We start from the raw sequence: 23,948 nt of genomic DNA, 5'->3' as shown, positions 1-23,948 counted from the left end.
TGGACACCATTCTCTGCCAATTAAATCACTGGGTACAGGCAAGAAAAGCTACAGTGGCTACCTACCTTCAATTTTTGTGTTTTTTCATCTTTGTTTAGATGGTGTTAAGTTTCCTTATAACCCTAAGGTTTTGCTAAGTCTGGTAAATGCAAGTGAGGTGAGGTATGTGTTTGAAAAAAGAAATGTATTGAAGAGGGATATTCTGAAGGTTCTTAAGATAATGTAAAGCAGGATGGGGAAAATGAAATGGTATTAGAAAGGAAGAAAGTGTTGAAGGTCTGAAAGATTTTGGCGAGAAATCATGTGTACTCAGGAGTCTCCACCTCCTCCAACACATTCATGGACTTGCTCATCTGACCAGCAAAACCCCCTCTGGCCAACTCTTCGTCAGCTGAAGCTGGGGCCAGGATTACCAAACTTGGATCAGCTCTCCCTTACTGACATGGATCCTGCCCCTAGTAGGCCCGGTGATCATGATCATGCTTTTCTTTGTTTCTACACCCCATTTTCTCTGCTTTATCCAGGCAAAAATCTGAGATGAGCCTTAGATCTCCCAGACCCAGAAAAGCCATTCCTGTTATTTACAGATGAGCAACAGGGCATTGCTCTAGGGGTTCTCGGCCAACCCACCAGGCCAGTCCAGCAACCAGTTGCTTATCCCTCTAAACAAATGGATCCCTCTCTAAGAGGTTGGCAGCTCTGCCTGTGCGCACTTGCAGCAGCTGCTCGTCTCGCTAGACAGGCCTTAAAACCCACACTGGGCCAACCTGTAAACGTTAGTTCTCCACATCGGCTCCAGGGCCTACTCACTCACCAGGCTCTTTCCCTTCTAACACCTTCGTGTGTGTTAGATTTCCACCCTCTTTTCTGAAGACCCTCTCATTTCTCTCTCCCAATCCTCAACTCTCAATCCTGCTAGGGCTCACGGGTGTTCCACTCCCTAATGCAGATAACACCCTCTTCTTACTATGGTAGACACCATCACCAGTCGCACAATGGACCTGCCTCTATCTCAAAGATTACTCCACAGGTCTCCTCCCTGGGTATCACCTGGAAACTACACATTCCCTCCTGACCGCAATCCTCTGGTAAGGTAGAATGGGTAAACAGTCTTATCAAAGACCATCTAACCAAACTCTCCACTGAGCTGCGCAAATCCTGGGTAGAGCTGCTCCCACTGGCTTTAATGCACATCCGAGCATTCCTTCCTCTTGTTCCTGAGCCCCTTTGGACTGATGTATGGCAGACCTCTTCTTACTAACCATGAACTCTCAGTCCAACCCACACCATTGGCTAGATATTTCCCATACTTCTCTTTGCTCAGACAGCTGCTCCATGGACACACAGACCGCTCTCTGCCACAACCTGTGCCTACATCACCTGATGCACCTGTCAACCTGCTGTACCCTGGAGACCAGGTTCTTTGAAAGCCATCTCTCCAAAACCACTTCAGCCAAGGTGGACGGGTCCACACCGATCATCCTGTCTACACCAACGGCTGTCAAGGTCTTGGGCAACACATCCTGGCATCATCTGTCCAGGGTCAAACAGGCCCCTGTGGACAAGCAGCATGTATGCGAGCACTTGGGTCCAACTTGGGTATGCATCACTCCACCTCTGGTGCAGGTTCCACTCAGCCTACAGAATAGAGGCCCTCTGGCTCTCTCTCCTCTGTTCCTAATCCCATCTCTTTAAGCCACTTCCCGTTCTTCTGTCTATGCCTGGCATTTCCAGATCAGCACAGCCTTAGGCAAGGTATTACCACTCGTAGGGCCTCTGATCCTAATCTCTTTTTTTCTTTTTGCCCTATGCTTACTCCATTTCATCCAACACCGGATCCAAGAAATGTCCTGTACCACCTTTAACCAACTCCTTCTCCACCCATATTCTCACGTCCCTGCAGAAGACCATCATAACCAGGTCTGATCCCCAACCCTGGTCTTCGCCCCCTTCCAGCAGGAAGCACCCAAGAAAAACCGTCACCCCTTTTCCTATCAACAAAAGGCTGGTATGAAAGGTCAATGCGGGGGCCAGGAATGAGGAAGCCCACAAAGAAAAAGACAAGATGGCCCTGACACCAGGACCACTGATACCATCAGGTCAAAACCAAAGCGATAAACAGGAGAAAAACAACTCGGCTCCATGAAAAACAACTTTGTTCCACCTAAACCTGTGCCCCCCCCCCAACCCAGTTTTCCTGCCTGATCTCTCCTCACCCTATAAAATGGACATCTCTCCCCACAACGGGCTCAGCTTCACGGACCCCCACCTTGGGTCTGTGAAGTCTGCCCGGGGCACAATAAATTTTCCCTTCCTTTGAGAAATTTAGCCTGGCTCTCCTTTTCTTTACCGCACTGAAACTTTCAAGTAACTGTTGTGTTAATGAGGAAATTGAAATGTTAAAATGCCTCAAAACAATAATGAGTACACAACCTTCCAGAACTTTTGTGACACAGCAAAAACAGTTCTTAGTACTATAAAGCAGTAACAACAACACATGTTGGCAAGGGTGTGGTGAAAAAGGAACTCTCCTACACTGCTGGTGGGAATGCAAACTGGTCCAACCACTATGGAAAGCTGTTTGAGGGTTCCTGAAACTACTAAAAATGGAGGTTCCCTATGATCCAGCAATTCCACTCCTAGTAGTTAGATAAACAAAACCAAAAGCTACAAATGAAAGTAATGCAGAATTTAAATAGAACCCAAAGCAACAGTCCAAAAGATCAAATTAAAAGCTGGTTGTTTAATAGTTGACAATGCAGTCAAAAAATAAGCACTAGTGCTAAAAAGAAACTTCTCCAAAGAAGAAATGCAAATGGCCAACATGCATATGAAAAATGTTCCACATCTCTTGTAGTCAGGGAAATGCAAATCAAAAACCACTATGAGATTCCTACCACCTTACAATAGTGAGAATGGCACATATTAAAAAAAAACAGGAAATAACAAATGTTGCCGAGGATGTGGAGAAAAAGGAACTCTCCTGCACTGCTGGTGGGAGTGCAAACTGGTCCAACCACTATGGAAAGCTGTGTGGAGGTTCCTGAAACTATTGAAAGTGGAGAGCTTCCCTATGATCCAGCAATTTCACTCCTAGGAAGCTACCCAAAGGACACAAAACACTTCAAAAGGACACCTGCACCCCTAGGTTTATTGCAGCACTTTTTTACAGTAGGTAACCTATGGAAACAACAAAAATACCCCAAAATAGATGACTGTATCAAGATATGGTATATATACACAATGGAATACTATTCAGCAGTCAAAAAAGACAAACTCATGTCATTTGCATCAAGATGAATGGAGCTGGAAGGGATTATCCTCAATGAAATAAGCCAGAAAGAAAAAGAAAAATATCAGATGGTTTCACTTATAGGAAAAATGTAGAGGAAACAAATAAGGGATGGGGGGAAATAATCCTAATTAAACATCAAAATCAACAGGCAACTATAAATCAGCCATTCTGCAGGAGAGAAGGAGGAGAAAGTATCAAAACAGGGGTGGGAAGAGCACAAGGGACTATGGTGATGGGACACAGGTGAATTGGTGTGGGAATTCCACAGGGACTATACCTGAGAGCAGAAAGCATGTATTGTACCAGAACAATGTAAAATATATATAAAATAAATTTTTCAAAACTTCATCTACATAAAATAATGCGACAGCAAACAGACCTTAGAAATGTCAATAATTATAAATGGGCTGGATTAGCCAAGTAAAAGAAAACAAATTCAGATTGGATTCAAACCAAATCCTACTCTGTGCTGTACATACAAGGCATTTGTACATCAAAGCAGTTGAAAACAGTTGAAAATAAATGCTTAGGCAAGTACAAATAAAAAGTAAAAAGCTGGATGTTTAAAAAAGTAGACAATCCTCTAACTAGGCTCGTTAAGGGAGAACACTCAAATTGATCAGGAGTCAAAGAAGTTAAAAGAGACTTTACAGAAATTTGAGGTTAAGAAATTACTCTGAACATTTTTATGCTACTAGTTTAATAACATAGAAGAAATGGATAAATTCTTAGAAGTATACAGCCATCTGAGTCTGAATCAGGAAAAGACCCATCACAGTGAAAGAAATTGCAACAGTATTAAGTCACCCCCCCCAAATAATCCATAGCCAGACAGCTTCATGAGCAAGTTCTACCAAAGCTTCAAAGATGAGCTATTATCTTGCTCAGCTATTCCAAAAGAAAAGTATTTCCACACACATTTTTCAAATCATTACCCTAATACCAAAACCAAACAAGAGATGCAAACTACAGACCAATTTCCAATTTCATTAATATACATGCCAAAATCTTCAACAGAATCTTCACAAAATCCAACAATGCATTAAAATTATACACCATGACAAAGTGCAATTTATCCCAGGGACTCAAGGTTAGTTCAAAAAATTCAACATATTTCACCACATCAATAAATGGAAAAATAGAAATCAATAGATGCTGAGAAAGTATTAGTTAATATTTGACATCCATTTATGATCAAAATGCTCAAGAGACAGTTTAATGGAACAAACCCCAATATAAAGACCGTAAGATAAAACCACAGCTAACATTCTTCAAAGTCCAAAAACACAAGCTTTCCCTGGTGCAAGACAAGAATGTCCACTTTTACCAATACTATTCACCTAGTATTGTAAGTTTTAGCTAGAGCCATTAGGCAGCAGAAGGATCTAAAAAGAATCCAAATTGGGAAAGAAGTCAACCTATTTGCAAACAACATGATAATGTAACAGAGGGAACCCTGAAGACACCACATTGAAACAATAAATCAGTTCAGCAAAGCACAGGTTCAAAAAAAATGCACAAAAATCAATTGCCTTCCTATATGCAAACTACAAGGTAGAAAACATGCAAACTAGGAGGCAGAAAAAAGATATTAAAACCATTCCATTTACAAATAAATCAAAAAGTGTTTAATACTTAGGAGTAAACTTAAACCTATGCAAAGAAAATGAGGTATTGTTAAAAGAAAAAGAAGAAAACACAAAGAAATGCAAAGAATCCCTGCAGGAAAGCCATCCTTGTACTACAAGTCCTAGCCAGAGCCAGTAAGAAAATTAAAAGGCATCCATATTGGAAGCAAATAGTGACTCACTATTTCAGATAATATAGAAACCATAAAAACGCCTTCAAACTCTTAGAATAAATTTAATGCATTTCAAAATATAAAATATAAAAGCCAGTTGTGTTTCTCAACATCTGATTAACTATCAGAAAAGTTAACAATCCGGTTTATGATTGTAATAAAAGGAAAAAATACCCATTACAAAGCTTAAACAAGGAAGTAAAACTATAGAACAATTAAAGTAAAACTATGTAACAGTGAAAGGAATTAAGACACAAGTTTGTGTGAGGATGCCTTCATGGACTGGAAGAATTAACGTACTCAAAACGCCATTACAACCGAAGCAATCTCCTGCTTCAGTGCAACCCCTGCCAAGACTGTAACAGCATTTAGTACAGAAATAGAAAAGAAAGGCTAGGATTTGGGAGCTTTTCTATTCCAAAGTAATCTTGAGAAAAGTGGACAAAACTAGAGATGTTATACTTCCTATTATCAAGCCTTATTACAAAGCTATAGTAATCTAACAAGTATGTATGGCGCTAGAATAAAAATAGAAATTTAGATCATTGAACAGAATACTATGCCCAATAGTATGGTCAATATATTTATGACAAAGAAATATGAGAATACACGGGGAGCAAGAATCTCTTCAAAAACTGGTGTTAGAAAACAACCTACATACAAAACAGTGAAACTAGGCTACTATCTTACTGTACTCAAAAGTTCACTCATAATGGATTAAAGACTTGAACATAAAATCTGAAACCCTATAACCACAGGAGGGAAACATGTGCTGTAGGCTCCTTCACCTAAGGTATATATTTTTTAATCTGACACTAAAAGCAACATAAAAACAAGTGTGACTATTTCAAACTAAAATACATCAAGAATGGGGCCTCCCTGTTGGCGCAAGGGGTTAAGCATCAGCACTATGGGACAATCCTCACATTCTGCAGCATGAATTTGATCCCCAGCCAGGGAGGTGACCAACATGGTACAGCAGACCTCTCCTGTCTCGCCCGCTGCTCCCCTCTGCAGTGCATTTCAGTAGATCTGCCTGTTCTGCTCCCCACTGTCTCCGGTGAATCTTCTCTGGTGAATCCTGCACCTCTGACCTGTACCCCAGTTCTTGCAATGCATAAGTAATAAGTAAAATACATCAAGAATGCATACAAATAGAAAAAAATTCTCAACAGTGGGCAGAATAGCCAAATAGATGTTTTTCAAGAAAGGATATACAAATGGCCAATAGAGACATGAAGGAGGTTCACTATCACCAAATCAACTAGAAAATTCAAATTTAGTCCTCAATGGATGACTAAGGAAATTTTTGTCGATGCACACACACATACACCATGCATTACTTAACCATGAAATAAATGTAACCTTGCCATTTGTGTTGAAACTTAAGGCCACTAAGTACTAAGAAAATCAAAATGCTCCATGTAGAAGCTATAAAAACATCAAAAGCACACAAACAAAAAAAAAAGAGTTCATAAATAACACAAAGTGGTCATTGCCAGCAGTGGTAGAGCTAAGGCAGAGAAATGAAAAGACAGCATCAAAAGGTACAAACTTCCAGTTATAAGTCACAGGGATGTAATATACACCATGCTGACTATCATTAATATTGTATTGTATACGTAAAAGTTGCTATGAATAGATCTTTCACTTTCTTATCACAATAAAGGTTTTTGTAATCTGTAAGATGATGGGTGTAAGATTTATTTTAAGTCTAATCCTAGACTTGAAAGAATAGTTTCAGCTGATTCACTGCTAAATGATCACAATTATCCATTATTATGTAGTACAACTTGAAATAATGTTGAGTATCTGAATTGTAATTGACACAAGTCTCTACCATTAAAGTCTAATCCTAAGAAAATTATGTATTTGAAATAGTCATGTACAGCACTCAGTTTGACAACTGACATACCCTGACATACAGATATCACATAAGAAATGGTTTACAATATTATAACCTAAAATAGATATGTTCCCATCAAGAACAACACTGTATTCCTAGGATTGAGAATATAGAGTCATGTGGAGGCTAGTTTCCAGGATTGTAACATTCAGCCCTGAGGATGAAATGCTATCAAGCCTCATAGAAGCCTAGTTATATCATCACTGTGACACTGAATGTAATTTTAGGATCCTGAGGATCCATTTGAACCAAATCACTAAGACTTAATTCTGCACCATTTTCACCTGTGTCCACAAAACTTATGGGGCAGGGTGCTAAGTATAGAAAGTGAGGTGGTCTCCCAGTATATATTCCCTCCTCTTTAGTTTAAAAGAACAATCATACTTTTAGCTGGATCAGCGGTCACAAATCTAAAGACCACATTCTTCCTTGTGAAAGTTGTGACTATACAGACAACCAAAGAGAATAAAAACTGGAAATGGTGCAAGAGTTCTTTGGGATTTATTTAAAGAAACAATATCTGAGTGTCGATTCAGATTTATTAAAAAAAAAAAAAAAAGGTAGTGACAGGGAAAGGAAACAAAGGATATCCAGAGGGAAAAATGTTATAGACAAGGAAACACCCATTAGATTATCCACAAATTTCTCAGCTAACACCTTCCAGGCAAGAAGAGAATGGCAGGAAATATTTAAAGTATTTTTCTTAGAGAGCTCGATCAGTCCAGATTACTCAAATCTGAATAAGGTACTTTATAGAAAACAATTAAAGAATATTGCCACCACCAAGCTGACCTTGAAATACTAAAGAAACTACAATGAAACAACAAATTCACTTGGAAGACATCAGTATCATACAATCTGGAGGACAAACTATAAACCGTACTTTGAAAAGGATTTCATTTTTTTTCACCATTTTTTGTTAAGAGTCTAGCATCCTTCCTTCACCTGTCATTTTATTAACAACTTAAGTGCATTTGTCTGATTATCTTTTTTAGTGTGCCTATTCATACACCAGTAATTAATGTTGCTTAATCAAGCCAGTAGGAATGCAGAGTTGTATCACCGTCAATGATATTTTAACAATGACTTTCACAATATTTGGTAACAAAATCCTAATTCTGTTTTGATCAAAAGTTTCATTATCACACACGAAAAAATTCAACTCTAACAAAGTAGCAACTAATTCTCCCTTGTTCTCTCCTTGAATTTCTTTTGTCCTACTAGCTGATGGATAGATATAAATGGTGACAGATTAAGAGCATGTTAAGATCAGTCATTAAGACTAGCACTTCTGGATTTTCTATTGACAAAGGAGCAAAGACTATGCATTGGAGCAAAGAAAGTTTGTTCAATAAATGGTGCTGGGAAAACTGGGTCGCTACATGCAGAAGAATGAAGCTTGACTACCTCACACCATACACAAAAACCAACTCAAAATAGATTAAAGAACTAGACATAAGACCTGAAACCATAAAATACATAGAAGGAAATATAGGCGAAACACACCGTGATTTGCACATCAAAGACATCTTTACAGACACATCACCCAAAGCAGTGATAGTGAAGGCAAAGATAAACAGCTGGGACTACATCAAATTAAAGAGCTTCTGCACAACAAAAGAGACAATAACAAAAACAAAGAGAAACCCCACCAACTGGGAGAACATTTTTGCACCCAACACCAATGATAAAGGACTGATCACAAAAATCTACAAAGACCTGATGAGACTCAACAAAAACAAAGAAAATAATCCAGTCAAAAAATGGGCAGAAGAGCTAAAAAGAAACTTCTCTGAGAGGAAATACAAATGGCCAACAGGCATATGAAAAATGTTCAACATCACTTGTAATCAGGGAAATGCAAATCAAAACTACAATGAGATACCATCTTACACCAGTGAGAATGGCACATATTAAAAAAACTAGCAACAACAAGTGTTGGCGAGGGTGTGGAGAAAAAGGAACTCTTCTGCACTGCTGGTGGGAGTGCAAACTGGTCCAACCACCATGGAGAGCTGAGTGGAGATTTCTGGACCTACTAAACATAGAGCTTCCATATGATCCAGCAATTCCACTCCTAGGTATTTACCCAAAGGACACAGAAACATCAATTCCAAATAACACCTGCACCCCTATGTTAATAGCAGCACTATTTACAATAGTTAAGATTTGAAAACAATCCAAATGACCAAAAATAGATGACTGGATCAAGAAGATGTGGTACATACACACCATGGAATATTACTCAGCATTCAAAAAAGATAAACACATGCAATTTGCAGCAACATGGATGGCGCTGGAAGGGATTATGCTCAGCGAAATAAGCCAGAAAGAAAAATACCGGATGGTCTCACTCATAGCAGGAATCTAGAAAATTTAAATAAGGGACCAGGAAAATGAATAACTATAAGAAAGTGAAAATCAAAATCAACAAAAAACTATGAACCAGAGACACTTTTTGGGGGGTGGGGGGCTTGCAATTGTATGGGGAATATAAAAATAAAATTTATTAAAAAAAAATAAACAGAAATGCCAAAAAAAAATTCACAAGGACTAATGCAGGGGAAAAGACTAGAGATTTAGCAGCAATACAGTATTAAAGAAGATGGTTAGGGAAATGAAAATATCTCAGAAAGCTGCATCAAGGATGTACTGAGCTAAGTAATGCAAAGGTTTTAGTATAGCATCTGACACATTCAATAAATGATGCTACAGAAAAAAAAAAAAAAAAAAAAAAAAAAAAGACTAGCACTTCAGGGCCTCCCCTGGTGGCGCAGCGGTTGAGCACTGGGCTGTGAAGCTGCTCACGAATTTGCAGTGCCAGTTTGACCCCCGGCCACTGGCGAGGGTCCCACATGGCGCGACAGACCTCTCCTATCTCGCTAGCTGCTCCCCTCAGCAGTGTATTTCGTCGTTCTGCTTGTTCTGTTCCTCGCTCTGGTGAATCCTCTCACCCTCCCTCACTTCTGACTGTACCCAATGCTTGTATAAATAAATAAATCTTAAAAAAAAAAATAGCACCCCTATGTTTATAGCAGCACTATTTACAATAGTTAAGTTTTGGAAACAATCCAAATGCCCCAAAATAGATGACTGGATCAAGAAGATGTGGTACATATACACAATGGAGTATTACTCAGCAATCAAAAAAGATAAACACATGCTATTTGCAGCAATGTGGATGGAGCTGGAAGAGATCATACTCAGCGAAATAAGCCAGAAAGATAAAGAAAAATAACGGATGGTCTTACTCATAGCAGGAATCTAGAAAAACTAAATAAGGGACCAGGAAAAAGAATAACTATAAGAAAGAAAAAAAACAAAATCAATAACCAACTATGAACCAGAGACACACTATGGGGGGGAGGGTGGGGAAAGCAGGAATTGGGGTAAAAATAAGGGGGTTGCAATTGTATGGGGAATAAAAAAAAATTTTAATAAAAATAAAATATTCCTATAAGAAACTTAAGGGGGAAAATGCAATCATTACTTCACTAGTGAAACAAAGAATTTGATACAAATGGAAATCAGATTAACATCTCAAACTACATTTACTAAAGCATAGTATGAAATCCTCAAGGACAAATCAATACTTGTCACGTAAGTTTTTCTTACTTTTGAGACTATGTAAATCTCTGCACAGAGCAGATGTTTAAGAACAAAGAACCAATATTGGATGCAAACTAAGGGACTAAGACATGAAGAATGATTATATCAGACTGAGTATTTGTGGATACTTAATGATCTCATCCTTAATCTAACCAACTTTGGGTAATGACTTCTGTTATTTATGACTGAAAACATCTTACTCGATTCTTCAGTAGGATAAAATGACATGTTTCCTTATGATGCTCTAAAATAGGGGCCATCTAACTCTTTCTGTAAAGGATTTGAGAGTCACTACAGAAAAACTGCTCTAAATAATCAATCAATTCAGTAAAGTTGCAGGATACAACACAAAAATCAGTAGCCTTCCTGTACAGAAACAATCTGATGAAAAAGAAATCAAGAAAACCATCCCTTTTATAATTCAAACAAAAAAATCAAATACTTGGGAATAAACCTAACAAAAGAGGTGAAAGACCTACACAAAGAAAATTATAAAACACTGTTAAAAGAAATACAAGACACAAAGAAATGGAAAGACATGCCCTGCTCATGGATTGAAAGAATTAACATTAAAATGTCCATCCTAACAAAAGCAATATACAGATTCAATGCTATTCCAATAAAAATCTCAATGACATCCTTCAAATAGAACAAATACTGATAAAATTCATATGGAACCACAAAAAAACATGAATAGTCAGCCCCCTACTGATGAAAACAAAAAGGAGGTATCACACTTCCAAACTTCAAGCTACACTACAAAGCCATAATTAAAACAGTTTGTTATTGGAACAAAAACAAGACACACGGACCAATGGAACCAAATAGAGAGCCCAGAAATAAAACCACACTTATATGGACAACTGATCTTTGACAACGGAGCAAAGACTATGCAATAGAACATGGACAGTTTGTTCAATAAATGGTGCTTGTTCAATAAATGGTGCTAGGAAAATGACTACCACATGCAAAAAAAAAAAAAAAAAAAAAAAAAAAAATGAAACTAGCCCACTACCTTTCACCATGCACAAAAATGAACTCAAAATGGATAAACTGGACATAAGACCTGAAGTCATACAATATTTAGAAGAAAATATAGGTAAAACACTACGAGACACATATCACAGTAACATCTTTAAAGACTCATCACCCAAAGCAAAGAAAATCAAGGAAAGCAAACAGCTTGGATTATATAAGCAAACAGCTTGTATTATATAAAACTAAAAAGCTTCTGTACAGCCCAAGAGACATTAACCAATACCGAGAGACACCCCACTGATTGGGAAAAAAAATCTTTGCACTTCGCAACACCCATTCATGATAAAAGCCCTTGAAATTCTTGGGATACAAGGAACATACCTCAACATCATAAAGGCCATCTATGACAAGCCAACAGCCAGTATCATTCTCAATGGTGAAAAGCTGAAAGCAATTCCATTAAGATCTGGAACAAGACAAGGATGTCCACTCTCACCACTGCTTTTCAATATAATACTGGAAGTCCTAGCCAGAGCAATAAGACAAGAGAAAGACATCCAAGGAATCCAAATCGGAAAAGAAGAAGTCAAACTATCACTATTTGCAGATGATATGATAATATACATAGAGAACCCCAAAATCTCCACAGAAAAACTAATTCAACTCATCAATCAATTCAGTAAGTGGCAGGATACAAAATCAACACGCAAAAGTCAGTAGCCTTCCTATACACAAACAATAAATCTGAAGAAGAAGAAATAAAAAAAACCACCCCTTTTATTATCGAAACAAAAAAAATCAAATATTTGGGAATAAATCTAACAAAAGAGGTAAAGGACCTATACAAAGAAAACTATAAAACACTGTTAAAAGAAATAGAAGACACAAAGAAATGGAAAGACATCCCCTGCTCATGGATTGGAAGAATAAACATTATTAAAATGGCCATCCTACCAAAAGCAATATACAGATTCAATGCTATTCCAATCAAAATCTCAATGGCATTCTTCAAAGAAATAGAACAATTATTGATGAAATTCATATGGAATCACAAAAAAACCCGAATAGCCAAAGCTCTACTGAAAAAAAAAGAAGGAAATGGAGGCATCACACTCCCAGACTTCAAACTATACTACAAAGCCATAATCATCAAAACTGCATGGTATTGGAACAAGAACAGACATACAGACCAATGGAATCGAATAGAAAATCCAGAAATAAACCCACAGATTTATGGTCAACTAATCTTTGACAAAGGAGCGAAGACTATGCATTGGAGCAAAGAAAGTTTGTTCAATAGATGGTGCTGGGAAAACTGGGTCGCTACATGCAAAAGAATGAAGCTTGACCACTACCTCACACCATACACAAAAATCAACTCAAAATGGATTAAAGAACTATACATAAGACCTGAAACCATAAAATACATAGAAGGAAATATAGGCGAAACACTACGGGATTTGCACATCAAAGACATCTTTACAGACACATCACCCAAAGCAGTGATAGTGAAGAGAAAGATAAACAGCTGGGACTACATCAAATTAAAGAGCTTCTGCACAACAAAAGAGACAATAACAAAAACAAAGAGAAACCCCACCAACTGGGAGAACATTTTTGCACCCAACACTAATGATAAAGGACTGATCACAAAAATCTGCAAAGAGCTGATGAGACTCAGCAACAACAAAGAAATAATCCAGTCAAAAAATGGGCAGAAGAGCTAAAAAGAAACTTCTCTGAAGAGGAAATGCAAATGGCCAACAGACATATGAAAAAATGTTCAACATCACTTGTAATCAGGGAAATGCAAATCAAAACTACCATGAGATACCATCTCACACCAGTGAGAATGGCACATATTAAAAAAACTAGCAACAACAAATGTTGGCGAGGATGTGGAGAAAAAGGAACTCTCCTGCACTGTTGGTGGGAGTGCAAACTGGTCCAACCACTATGGAGAGCTGTGTGGAGATTTCTGGACCTACTAAACATAGAGCTTCCATATGATCCAGCAATTCCACTCCTAGGTATTTACCCAAAGGACACAGAAACATCAATTCCAAAGAGCACCTGCACTCCTATGTTTATAGCAGCACTGTTTACAATAGCTAAGCTTTGGAAACAACCCAAATGCCCAAAAATAGATGACTGGATCAAGAAGATGTGGTACATATATACCATGGAATATTACTCAGCATTCAAAAAAGATAAACACATGCCATTTGCAGCAACATGGATGGCACTGGAAGGGATCATGCTCAGCGAAATAAGCCAAAAGAAAAAGAAAAATACCGGATGGTCTCACTCATAGCAGAATCTAGAAAACTTAAATAAGGGACAGGAAAATGAATATAAGAAAGTGAAAATCAAAATCAACAAAAAACTATGAACCAGAGACACTTTTTGGGGGTGGGGGGCGGGAGGGGAAGGATTGGGGTCAGAATGGGGCGTTTGCAATTGTATGGGGGAATATAAAAATAAAATTTAATATTTGAAAAAAAAAAAAAAAAGAATGAATGCAGATACATAATTGTTTCCTATTCTAGGAAGAAAATTAGGAAAATGCCAGAAATTTATGTCTGTGGGGCATTAATTGCACAACTAATTAAATTATACCATGAGAACTCTAAAGCAATGACAGATGACTTTATACTTTATAAGCAGCAGATGGGAGAATATCAGTATAAATTTGAGTTATAATGTTAAATAAAAGTTATGAAAACACATTATTATCATAACAATGAAGTGTCAACACATTTTAAATACTATTTTTCATGTACTGCATCATTCCATTCTATATTATTTATTTTCCTGTCTTCATGAAATGTTTATGAAATATCCAAGAATGTTATCAAAATGTTTTCTTTCCAATGATTAAAGATAAACTCCATTTAAATTTAAAAAAAAAAAAATCTTTGCACTTCATTCAGTTGAAAAGGGACTGATCACAAAGATATACAAGAACTCGCAGGACACAACATAAACAAAATAAACAATTCAGTCAAGAAATGGGCAGAAGAACTTAAAAAGACATTTCTCCAAAGAGGAAATGCAAATGGCTAACAGGCATATGAAAAAATGTTCAACATCGCTGATCATCAGGGAAATGCAAATCAAAACCATATTGAGATGCTACCTTACACCAGTAAGAATGACACATAAAAAAAAAAAAAACAAATAAGCAACAACAAATGTTGGCAAGGATGTGGCAATAAAGGAACTCTCCTACATAGCTGGTGGGAATGCAAACTGGTCCAACCACTATGGAAAGCTGTGTGGAGGTTCCTCAACCTACTAAAAATGGAGCTACCATTGGACCCGGCATTTCCACTACTAGGGATCTACCCACAGGACACAAAAAACATTGATTCAAAAGAGCACCTGTACCCCTATGTTTATTGCAGCACTATTTACAATAGTTAAAACCTGTAATCAACCCAAATGCCCAAAAATAGATGACTGGATCAAGAAGATGTGGTATATATACACAATGGAATATTACTCAGCAATCAATAAGATGAAATCATGGCATTCACAGCAACATGGATGGAGCTAGAAGTAATTATCCTCAGTGAAATAAGGCAGAAGGAAAAAAATATCGGATGGTTTCATTTATAGCAGGAATATAGGGGAACCAAGATATTAGTGTAAAAATATCAGTACAAAACACCACAAAGCAAAAACAAATAATCAGAGATGTACTGCAGGGGAGGAGGTGGGAGAGGGATCAGAGGGAGGGAGGGAGGAGCACAGGGGACTGAGGTGATGGTGCACGGGTGCATTGGGGAAGGAAACTCTATGGGGACTACACCTGAGGGGGTGGGGGAAGCAAATATTGTTTAAAAATTAACAATGATGTAAAATTTTTTTTAAAAGATATTAAAAAAGGAAAGAAAAAGGGTTAGAGCGTCACTCTTTGGCTTCGTAATTATGTGCTTCTCCCACTACCACTGAACTTTGTCACTGTACAAAATACAGCCATGTGCAATTAAAACGTCAATTAATTTCATATAGTTTCCACATCAGAAAATATTCATTTGATTTTCCCCAGCTTAATGAAAATAAACTAGCAAAATGTGATGACCCAAATTTGGCTACTTGCCAACATTTTCCAACACCTAGTCTAAAACAAAACAAAACCATGGTAGAATTGAACACAAATTCCATGAAGATGAGTAAAAAACTATTAACAAGCGAGAAGTAGGAAAAAAAAAAAAAAGTTTTTCTGCCAGGAAACAAATGTCACTTAGTAAGTCAAACGCTTCATAGTAATAGTAGGAATGCCTATCACTACTACTGTTCAACTATTTACAGGCCCTGTAAATCAGAAAGGAATGGCAGTAACTGTTCCTGGTTATTTTATGATTTTCTTTATTTTCCTAAGAGGCTGAATGCTAAGTATTTAGAAAATTACCTAGCACAAGCCAAACCTACAAATCTTTACAGTTTTTCACTCAGTGGCTTTAGATAAATAGACAACACCATTAAAATTGCTTTGTATCTCTGCATACAATGCTCCATTCCATTACTTGAGTTTAGAAATGTGACACTTTATTATGTGTTTTTTAATATCTATACTATTGTAAAACATACTACATGTAAAAATGTGCAAAAAAGGGGGGGGCCTCCCTGGTGGCACAGGGGTTAAATCTCAGTGTTATCACCACTACAGCCCGAGCTCACTCCCCAGTTGGGGAGCTAACCCACAGGGCACAGACCTGTCTCATTGGCTGCTCCCCTTAGCAGTGTACTTCAGTAAATCTGCCTGTTCTGCTCCCTGCTCTGTCTCTAGTCAATTCTCTCACCACCACACACCCCCTCCCCCCGCACATCTGGTCTACACCCTGGTTCTTCTATGCATAAAATCTTAAAGTTTGCAAAAAAAATAAATACAAGTTACTGAACTTCCAAAAATTGGGTAACCCCATGGTGACAAAAACAACTAAAGATGTACAATACGCAGGAACACTGTATTTACAATAGACTAAACAGACCTATATATTTAACCCAATTCCCATCAAACTGAATAGGTTGTACATGCATTTTGACATTTTAAAATTTCTAAGGTCAAACAGCAAAAAATTTCAAGCCACATAATAAAGAGTACAGTACTATTTTCTCAAGATAGGAAGATGTATTCTACAGCTACTCAGAATTGTTAGAGCATGGCTCCAGTGCATGCTCTAACATGGCTCCAGCATGGCTCCAGCATGGCTCCAGACCATTGAAACAATAAAAAATGTTGCTTCATCACAAACCACAGAGCAGCGACGGAAGTGAGGAAGCAACCATATTTATAATAGTTCCGGGACTACAGGAAATGCATGTGAGAACAGAACTGGATTCCTGTATTACACACATACACACACCCCAAGCTGATCATGGACTGAAATTGAAAGCAAAGTATTTGTTTCTCAACAATTCAACTTCAAAAATACACTGATCCAAGAGTTATTTTTCCCAAGGATCCATGTTTGATCGTATCGGGCACGAATGTTACACAGCTTGTGCCACCTGACCCACCACAGCAATTTAACTACACCAGAACTGTGAGTCCACAGTCACACAGTTGTTACCAAGATAACAACCACATCCACTTTCTGATTCTTATCACTTTCTATTCTTTCTATTCTTATCGTGGACCATAATAAACCAGTTAAGGACTAACACAGGTCCTCAGATTATATTTTGATTAGCATAGTAGTAAGTAATTTTAAACTGTTAAAGGTAAATTAAGAGAATACCCCATGACTTCAAGGCTAAATGTTTTCTTAGATGGCATTCCAAAGACACTCATCGCCACAGAAAATACTGTTAAGCTTCACTATGTTAACATCAGATACTACTTATCAAAAGATAATATTAAGACAAAACTAAACCCAAAACTCATTCTCTTTTCTATGTGCCCAGGCTTAAAATTTGAAATTTAGATCGACAAACTGCACAAACAAGTACACATACATATGCATATATATCAGAACATACTACATACCAAAAACAAAAACACAGAAGATAAATGTTAAGTGAACACTTGTAACATCTAACCTTAATCAACTATTATGTGAAGAGCTCTTCAGAGACCCAGCTGGAAAAATTAGCAAAAATGAATAGGCAAATAAGGACAAATTAAAATGGTTCTTAAACACAAAAAAAAACCACATTTACACTACACTGAAAGCCATTTTCCATCTACCAAGATAGCAAAAATACAAAAATATAAAACTGAAAACTTACAAATTGAGACTGGAAAGGCAGGCATTTTCAAACACTGCTGATGTGAATCCAAAATGTTATAGCATCTGTGGGAGGAAATTTGGCAATAAGAATTTTGGCTGTATATATTTACCTTTTTGACACAGAACGCCCAAAGAACCAGCAAGAATATGAAGTGACCATGGACCAAATTACTCACTGGAACACTATTCATAATGGTCAAAATACTGGAAAACAGGGCACATGCACATGGGTATAACAAGTTTTGATACATCCTTCAAGAAAATACAATTGCATTTGGGTTGTTTCCATAGCTTAGCTATTGTAAATAGTGCTGCTATAAGCATAGGGATGTAGGTGCCCTTTGGAATTAGTTTCTGGGTCCCTTGCGTAAATACCTAGGAGTGGAATTGCTGGATCATATGGAAGCTCTATCTTTAGTGGTACATACACACAATGGAATATTACTCAGCAATCAAAAAAGATAAACACATGCAGTTTGCAGCAACATGGATGAAGCTGGAAGGGATCATGCTCAGCAAAATAAGTCAGAAAGAAAAAGAAAAATACTGGATGGTCTCACTCATAGCAGGAATTTAGAAAACCTAAATAAGGGATCAGGAAAAGGACTAATTAAAACAAAGTGAAAATCAAAATCAACAAGCAACTATAAACCAGAGACACTACGGAGGGGGGGAGAGAGGTGGGGAGAGGAAGGACTAGTGTCAAAATAAGGGGGGAGGTGCAATTGTATGGGGAATATAACCAAAATGAAAATGCATACATTGTGCAAAGATGAAAAATGATGTAAGAATTATATAAAATAAAATATTAAAGAAAAAGAAAAAATACAATTGCAGTCAGACTGAAATAGGAAGAGCTCTATAAACTGATCCTGTTATTTCTTGGATATGTTGTTGAACAAAGTTGCAACTTATAGTAGCCCATCTCTTTGGTAACAAAAAGGGAAGAAAATATGTCAATGTATCTGCTTATATATGCAGCAACAAATATACTAGAATATAAACCAAGATCTATAAAGACAAGGAGAACTCAGTAGAAGGACAGAATCTGGGGAGATGGCAGCAAAGTGAAGACATCCCTTCACTTTCTCCAGATACAGTAAAACTGCTGGAAAACAAACACCCCTAAGGGAAAAACTCAGCACCACAGCTCACAGTAAGAGCATCAGTTTGACAGAAGGGGATAGAAAAAAATAAGTGAACCATGTCTACAGTGATAATGGGGCATCCTTCTCATAATAGGGAGCAGTGGCTGCTGTGCAGAGCCCCCTACAACCAATGCTTTGCATACACCTGCCTTGGCACTCCTGAGAGCAGGCGCTTCTCTGTGTAAGGGGTACATGAGCAGGCACCAAGGGTGGTGGGTGCACTGCTGGAGACCTGGGGCCACAGAACAAGTACTGGCTTCTAGAAGGAAAAACAAAATATCAGATGGCTTCACTTATAGGAGGAATGTAGGGAACAAAATAAAGGACCAGGAAAAAACTATAACTTAAAGTAACAGGCAACTATTAATCAGAGACACTCTGCAGGGGAGGAAAGTGATCAAGACAGGGGAGGGAATGTGTTCTTACACACAAGGGACTATGGTGATGGTGCACGGGTGAACTGGTGGTGGGAATTTTATGGGGACTACACCCAAGAGGAGAAAGCATACATAGTATAAGAATGATGTGATGTAAAATACGTTAAATTTTTAAAAATAAGGGAGAAAAGAACTGAGACACTTAACATAAAACAGCTGTAGCCTGAATTGGGTCAGAGCATCTGGTTTACCTATTAGAAGGTAACTACTCAGGGTCTCCCCGGTGGCGCAGCGGTTGAGCGCTGGGTTGCGAAGCTGCCCGCAGCCTCTGCAGCACCGGTTTGATCCCTGGCCGCCAGGCGAGGGTCCCACATGGCGCGCAGACCTCTCCTGCCACCCGCTGCTCCCCTCAGCAGTGTACTTCGTCGCTCTGCCTGTTCTACTCCCTGCTCTGGCTCTGGTGAATTCTCTCACCCTACCCAGCTTCTGACTGTACCCAGTGCTTGTATAAATAAATAAAAAAAAAAAAATGGTAACTACTCAAAGCAAGGCTGAGATACACTACACCTGCCACCACCCACAATGAAGTCTGAGCAAACTAGAGCTCGAACTCCTAACAAGAGTAGCAGTTGACAACTAAAGCAAGACTCTCTGCTGGGAAGGCAGAGTTAAGTCTCAGCCTATGATCTTTAATCATCTGCAATCCATACCAGGGCTGCACCTAATGCTTAAAAAAAGCCTGGAGTGAAAGAGAATCAATACTAAAAGAACTGAGAGCAAGGAGCTGCCCTGTAGATTATTCTGGTGGCCACAGTTAACAGGGAAATTCAAATTCCCTCCCCGTAATAGTGCTTACATCAACTGTCTTAACCTGAAACCTCAGAACTTCAACACTCTTGCTTTACTGATACAAAGGGATATATACACTCCTCCTGTGTTCCTTGCAGCCAAGCTATGGAAACAAGCTGACAAATATGCCGCCCTGTTTTCCTACCATTTAATAAGTACTTTGCCACAGACCTTTGAAGCCCAAACCTTCCATTTCACAATGAAGCCATTCACAAGGTACTATGGTGAGCGTTCACAAGTGCTATGGCGGTCAGATAACTACAGGGACTACACCTGAGGGGAGAAACTGAACACAGTACAAAAACCAACAATGATATAAATTTAATTAAAATAGATGAAGCCATTCACTTACCCTATTGCCATTTTTTTTTTCTAACAACCCCCTACCAGCTCACGCAGGAACTCAATCCATTGCCCTCCCAACAAAAGCTCTCCTAGTTGTCTGATCATCCCAATGCGTGCTTCCCATCAGTTGGCTTTATTGTGTCTGCTTCTTCCATCCCCTTCTACTGACCAGCCATGCTTCAAAGATATTTTCAAGAACATCACCATGGCTAGGTCTTGCTGCCTCAGTTAACCACCCAAGTGCTGTTCTTAGTCATACTAAATATATTAATGTAACAAATATTAATGTAACAGAAACTTACCTCCTGGTGCTAATAAATCTCACCATCCTCAGGGTATCATATTATGGCTAGATTTCAGAAAGAAATGGGGAAAACATTAAAACTCTGCTATACTTTTGCATTGTGGTCTGGTAGCAGCACTCTGTGCTCAGAACTCACAAAAGCACACTGTCCACAGTAACATTAACTGAGATCTAAACCGCCCAGCGAAGTTCCTCATTGCATGTTGTTAAATCATGCTGTTCTAGAACCTAGAGTTATGGGGAACGGCAAAGATTTGTAGTAATCTTATATGGAGGTCAAATCACTTCGTCAGTGGTTTTCAAACTTGAATGTCCATCACCGTCACCTGGAAGGCTCATTAGAACATTAAGTGCGGCATTAACAACGTGAATTGTCAATGTAAGACTGTAAAATTCTCTCGAGGTTTATTTTTTTCTGAAAAAATGTGCCTCATTTCACCTTGATATTTGAAGGCTATTTTGGTCGACTCACAGCCACAAAGACAGTGAGCCACACTAGTGCTGTTCTCAGTCGTACTAAGATATTATGTAAACCTTTACTTTTCATTTGGTCATTAATATCCTGCTTTAATAAGTAGCTATAGCGTCCCAAATCCAAAATAAACACCAAGAACCTTAGCAGGATTTACTTTTATCTTCTTTTTCCTTCACTATCACTGCTTAATCTTATGATTTTTGTCCCTGAATTATTTCTCCTTTTGGAGTGTGTCTGCTAATAACTCCTTCAGATTACAAGGTGGATAACCATTTTGATTTAGTTTTAGTTTTAGTCAAAATAATAGGTGCATAGAGTAACAGTATAGGCTATGATTAAGAACAATCCACTATGGTCCTAACTCCTCACTCAAGTTCTGCTGTCTTCCTCTATTTGCAGTTTTTGACACTTTCATTTAACACATTGCTTCAGCCTAGTATTTACGTGTTTCTCTTGCCCTACCCTGCACCCATATGCCTGCACACATACCCACAGAATAGTCCCTTCTCTTCCTGTCAAACTATCAATTCTGATTACTCAGGGATTTATATTACTAGGTATGTTAGTTTGCCATTGGTGCTTTACCAAATTTCCAGAAACTAGTGATTTAAATAAGCACTAAATTCGTTACGTGTTTCTCTTGCCCTACCCTGCACCCATATGCCTGCACACATACCCACACAATAGTCCCTTCTCTTCCTGTCAAACTATCAATTCTGATTACTCAGGGATTTATATTACTAGATATGTTAGTTTGCCATTGGTGCTTTACCAAATTTCCAGAAACTAGTGATTTAAATAAGCACTAAATTCGTTACCTTACATTCTGTAGGGTCAGAAGCCAAAAATGAGTCTCTCTGGCCTTAAGGCGTTAGCATGGCTGGTTCCTTGCTGAGGTTCTAGAGAAGAGTTACTTCTCTCGTATTTCCAGCTTCTAAAAGTCACCTGCATTCTCTTGGGTTCCTTTCTTCCATCTTCCAAACCAGCAGCGTAACATCTTGGAACTGCATTCGGACGCAGAGCTTAGCCTGACCAGCACCCCTCCTGCCAGCTCAACTATGTCTAGCTTATAAAGAGCCCATGATTACATTGGGCTCACATGGGTAAAACCCACCTCATGATCCTTAGCTTAGTCTCACCTGCAAGGCCCTTCACTCTAGAAGTTAACAACTCACAGTTTCCAAGGATTAAGATGTGGACATGGTAGGGGTGGAGTGGGGCGGCCATCATTTTGCCCATTATACTATTTCTCATAGGTGAATGGCACAGTATACTATGATTAAATTTCCATTTGTTATACAATTTTCATTGGTGTTAATTATCTTTTGTTTTTTGCTTAACTTTCTATATTCTTACACAAATTATTTTCTTTTTTTTAAAAAATTATTCATTTATACAAGCACTGGGTACAGTCAGAAGCGCTGGAGGGTGAGAGAATTCACCAGAGCCAGAGCAGGGAGCAGAGCAGGCAGAAGGACCAAAGCACACTGCTGAGGGGAGCAGCGGGCAACAGGAGAGGTCTGTGAGCCATGTGGGACCCTCCTCTGGTGGCCGGGAAGCAGCCGGGGATCGAACTGGCGCTACAGAGGCCGCGGGCAGCTTTGCAACCCAGCGCTCAACTGCTGCGCCACCGGGCAGGCCCACACAAATTATTTTCTATATTCTATGTTAGAGTAATAAAACTCTGAAGTCAAATGTATTGAGTAAACATTCAGTTCCCATAATGATCAATTTTATGTGTCGACTTGGTTAAACCACAGGACCCATTTCTTTGTGGTATGTCATTCTAGATGTTCTGTAAAGATTTCTATTTTTCCATGAGATTAACATTTAATCAGTAGACTTGTGTTAGAGCTGATTTTCCTCCTCAAGATGGTGGGTGGACCTCATCCAGTGAATTGAAACCACTATTCAAACAACTGTTCAATCCACAGCCAAAGTTCCTCATCGCATGTTATTGAATCATGCAATTCTATTACTTACAGTTAAGGGGAAAGGCAAAGATTTGTATTAACCTTGTATGTGGCTCCACATGACTTCAGCAGGGGTTTTCAAATGTTAATGTGCTTCAGAGTCACCTTGTTAAAACAGAAATGTTTCCTACAGCATTGACAACCTGAATTGTCAGTGTAAAATTATAAAGTTCTCCTAGCTTATTTTTTTCTGAAAATACCTCTTTGCACCTTGACATTTGGATATTTTTAATTGAAAGCCATGAGAACAGTAAACCACCATTTGGTGGTTGGGCCAAATGGTGGGTGGGCCTCATGCAGTGAATTGAAACCTTAATGGTAAAAGACTGGAGAACCTTGGCTAATAGAGGACCTGGTACTAAGAGTGCTTCTAGAGAAAAAGAATCTTTTTCCCATGCCTCAGAACTTTATTAGGTCCACCCTTATTAAAAAATAAGAACCATATATAAAAATATAGTATTTGATTGATCCCCATGAATCTCCCATCACCACCTCACTTGTGAACCATCACCAGAGTCCTTTGTGCTTTTCCCTCTCCTGCTTTGACCCTCTTCCTCCCCCATACCTCCCCTGCTATATGTCTCTGATCTAAAAATTAGCCTTCAGTTTTGTCTTTTTTTTCCCTCCTCTGGCCCTTTGTTCAGTTTCC

General features: G+C 38.5%; 1 long non-coding RNA gene across 1 annotated transcript in view; it reads right to left on the bottom strand.

Annotated features, from left to right (window-relative positions):
• Window positions 1-22,348, bottom strand: part of LOC119240695 (uncharacterized) — a 33,791-nt gene extending 11,443 nt beyond the window's left edge. Inside the window, exons 1-3 of the long non-coding RNA XR_005124167.2 lie at window positions 22,145-22,348; window positions 20,850-20,896; window positions 17,827-17,891 (exon numbers count right to left, since the gene is read on the bottom strand). This is a non-coding gene — a long non-coding RNA (uncharacterized LOC119240695). The remainder of the gene's footprint in view (window positions 1-17,826; window positions 17,892-20,849; window positions 20,897-22,144) is intronic.
• Between the last annotated feature and the right edge of the window lie 1,600 nt (window positions 22,349-23,948).

This window comes from Talpa occidentalis, unplaced genomic scaffold, assembly GCF_014898055.3.
Source record: "Talpa occidentalis isolate TD23 unplaced genomic scaffold, MPIMG_talOcc4v2.1 talOcc4.12, whole genome shotgun sequence".
NCBI lineage: Eukaryota > Metazoa > Chordata > Mammalia > Eulipotyphla > Talpidae > Talpa > Talpa occidentalis.
Note: the sequence above shows the minus strand (reverse complement) of the source record. Positions and strands in the feature narration are given on the sequence as shown.